We start from the raw sequence: 3492 nt of genomic DNA, 5'->3' as shown, positions 1-3492 counted from the left end.
TCTTTTCTTTCATTTCTCTTTTGAACCAAACAACAACAACAAAATCATTTCACCTTCCTTTCTCTTCTTTTCCATTCTCTTTTTTTTTTTCTCTTACTTTTTTCCCTAAACAAACATACCCTTTTAGGCTAACAGAACAATTATTTAGTATTGGAACTCACAAATAGATTTAAACCAAATTTCAACATTTATCCAAATATACTCTTATTCATTTGAAAGAAATCTCGTAGCCACAACTTGATATGTGGAAAGGCTGCATTGTCAGGTTTTGGTCGCAAATGGTTGAGGAGCATGAGATCTCGCTGCAGGAAGAGAACCGGCCCGGTCTGGTTTTAAAAATTATGTCAGATTGGTTGTAGCATTGCACCTATGCATTCATTAATGTCATATAGGAATAGGAGTCAATAGCCCCTCTTTAGCTTCACTTACATATTTTGACTTCACTCTCTTCAAAATGTTGTGCTTGTTTGGGTATTTGAGGCTATAGCTTCACTTTTGTCCCTGCTATTGCTTCCTCCATGTATGTCAACTCTAGGAAATGGGGAGGTGATGAGGTTGTACTTGTGGTAGAAAAGGTGAAAATTATTGCTAGAATAAAGAAGGAAACTAATCCCATTCCTTTTTTTTTTGGTCAAAGGCTAGTAGTTCCATTCCTAAATGCTATAACAAAAACCACTACCCAAACAGATCAGGCTTACTCAAAAATCCACATAAACCAGGCTTACAAAAAAAGACCAAACAAAAAAGAGTTCTGTTGGCTTTTTGGACACAAAAAATATTAGTCTCTCATATAAGTTGACTCTGTGAACTAAGCCCATTAGGCTTGTAAGGTATTGAGGGCAATTAGTTCACAGTGATGTTCTCATAAATGAGTTCCGGTTCAGTTTTTTTGGTTCTCTTTATGTCGAGATTAGCAAAACAAAAAAAAACCTAGCAATGAAAAGAACTGAGTGCCAGAATTTAAATGTTCTCATAAAATAAGTCCAACTAAACTCATGTCATGGTTGATATAGTGGTTCATCCTTTCACCCTTAAGTGGTTGAAGATTCGATTCTCAATTTTACGAACGAAAATCTCAGTTGGCCTATTACAACTTAGTGCACTGACAATGAGGCCAAAAATTAATCTCACAACTATTGATTGTGACACACTCTTGGTAACTGCACGAGAAGACATATTGTCACCTGCATGTTTGGATATGATCAGTTCACCTTAATTGCAATGTTAAATTAATTAACAGAGAAGTAACAAATACTTTCGTCCAGGGAACATGTGATGGAGCTCCCTGCAACGTGAAATAAAAACAACATGGTCCCAAGTTTTTTCAAATAAAAGAAATGCGTATGCATTTGACCTTTTTCTTTTTAAATTATTAAAAAAATTCCATGCTTCAATTTTAGGATGGAATGCTTCTTTCTGCATCGATTTTTCAATTTTTGTCCAACAATGAGAGTTAGGTGGGATTCAGTTCAATTGGTAGAGCATTGATATAAGTTTAGGTTTTTTTATTTTTATATTATACTAATATTATGGTAAACGAATTGGACTATATTAATCTAAGCAATACACTTTTATTAGTGCATATGTGAGTATGGAAATGGAAGCGTGTAACATGTTTTATTTTAATTTGAGAATGGAACAACAACCGCTCCCTCTAAACTTTCATATGCTGCAAAAAAGTGACTGAGCTAAAGATAAAGGGGTACCTGAATGCTGAATTGATAATCATATACTTTTACTCTAATAGCTTTCCAAGTATTAACAATTTTCTTAATTATTCAAATTCAATTTAGTAATACACATGATTGGTTCAAATGATATATCAGTAATTCTCCTTAAGTTATGTTTTAAGTTCAATTTTTGCATATGGCTGGCTAGCTCCACCAAGATGATGAGTGGTTCGAACAAAATTATCGCGCGTGGGGATATATGTGTTAAACAAAAAAAAAAAAGTAATTAATGGGATTGACATGTCAAATCTGAGTCAGCAAGACATCCAGAAATTTTCACTCTTGTAAGTCACCCTATGGCAACAGGTGGCCATGTATGAGACAAAGCCTTGTGGGATACCCTAAAAAAGGAGGCATGTACTTGCTTGAAATGCAAGAGGACTCACCTACGTGTCACAATAAGAAATCATCCAACGTGTGCCTTTTAGTACCACCAAGTTATGTGCTTAATGATGATGGTGAAAACAAGCAAATGCATCTTCAAGAATACGACACTATAAAGGAAAGGTAAAATAGCTAACAAGAGACGCTTCTATTTTGTGGTGAATGTGGACATGTGATTGGTGGAGTGGCTTCTTCTTCCACAAGAGAGAAAAGGGGTTGAAAAGGGCACTGTACCAGCAACAAATTTATATTCATGAATGGCCTACAAGGGAGTTTAAAATGTCTAAAAATGTGAAGTGAAATTGAAAAATTGTTCACCCTTGTCTAAGCAAAGCCTAGTGGTGGTTTCTTTCCTCTTTATCTCTCCCCTACCCTCTAGGCTATAGTTATTTCAATCCACTTTACTTCATTTGCATGAGCCACACCCAATTCAACACATGGGGTGGCTGCAATCCCTCTTCTCTCCACTGAAGAAGCTTTGGTTCAGATTGAATTCTACTCAGAAGAAGAGTATGTTCCATAACTCTCTGTTCATATCTGCATTCTCATTGTTCTCTGTTATGCATACTAGCTAGTTTTTATAGAACAATGCTTGTCTTGAGTACTCTTTTTTGTATTGTTTGAGTAGTACTTTGCATAAAGCTTTTATTCTTGAATTGAACCAATCAACCAAAAGTATTCTGCAATTCCTTCTTTCACTTCCATCTCTTCCACACACACCAGTTCATTGGGATTTGAAACCAAGTAAAGAAAAGACCAATTGCATGTCCTTTTCTTTCTGCACTCCTATTTGAATTATGGAAAAAAAGTGTTTTTTTTTACATGTACACACACTACTCCCTTTGCTACACTTCCTCACACTCCCACTTGATTTTTCTCATTTTTTTGCCCAACATTTCTTTTCAGGAAGAGGGCTTTACATTCTGTATGAAGATGTCAAGTCTTGCCCCTATGAAGATGTTCATGTCCTCTGGTCTATACTAGTGGAATCACATTCAACTTCTTTACCATCCAAACATTGAGGGCCATGGGCACACTACAGGATTGAGAAGAAGAGGATTGTAATGTAAATATATAAAATATTTATAATGTCCATACCAGAGTGTTTTATTTTCTTTTGACTTTTGTAGCACCAGCAAACATAGAATGAATCTCAAATTTTGTTTTCAAAGCATCTGCTAAGTTCTTACTTAAAAATCTTCCTTTTTTCATGAATGCTCGAGGTTTCCTCCACAAGTTTTTTACCATCTTTTATATCATGTTTGGATTAACTTAATTTTCCTCAGAATCAACTTTGTCACTTAAAAACTACTTACATCATCATATTTTAAACTGAAATTTCAAGAGGAAATTATGAATTTAATTTTTTCAGTAAGGT

The 3492-nt window shown here is 34.9% G+C and overlaps 1 long non-coding RNA gene across 1 annotated transcript; it reads left to right on the top strand.

The window, feature by feature from the left end:
* Positions 1-2285: 2285 nt before the first annotated feature.
* Positions 2286-3288, top strand: LOC130718544 (uncharacterized). The gene is made up of 2 exons (XR_009012709.1): positions 2286-2624; positions 3021-3288. It is a non-coding gene; the product is annotated as an uncharacterized LOC130718544 (long non-coding RNA).
* Positions 3289-3492: the final 204 nt, after the last annotated feature.

Source organism: Lotus japonicus, chromosome 5 (genome assembly GCF_012489685.1).
Source record: "Lotus japonicus ecotype B-129 chromosome 5, LjGifu_v1.2".
NCBI lineage: Eukaryota > Viridiplantae > Streptophyta > Magnoliopsida > Fabales > Fabaceae > Lotus > Lotus japonicus.
Note: the sequence above shows the minus strand (reverse complement) of the source record. Positions and strands in the feature narration are given on the sequence as shown.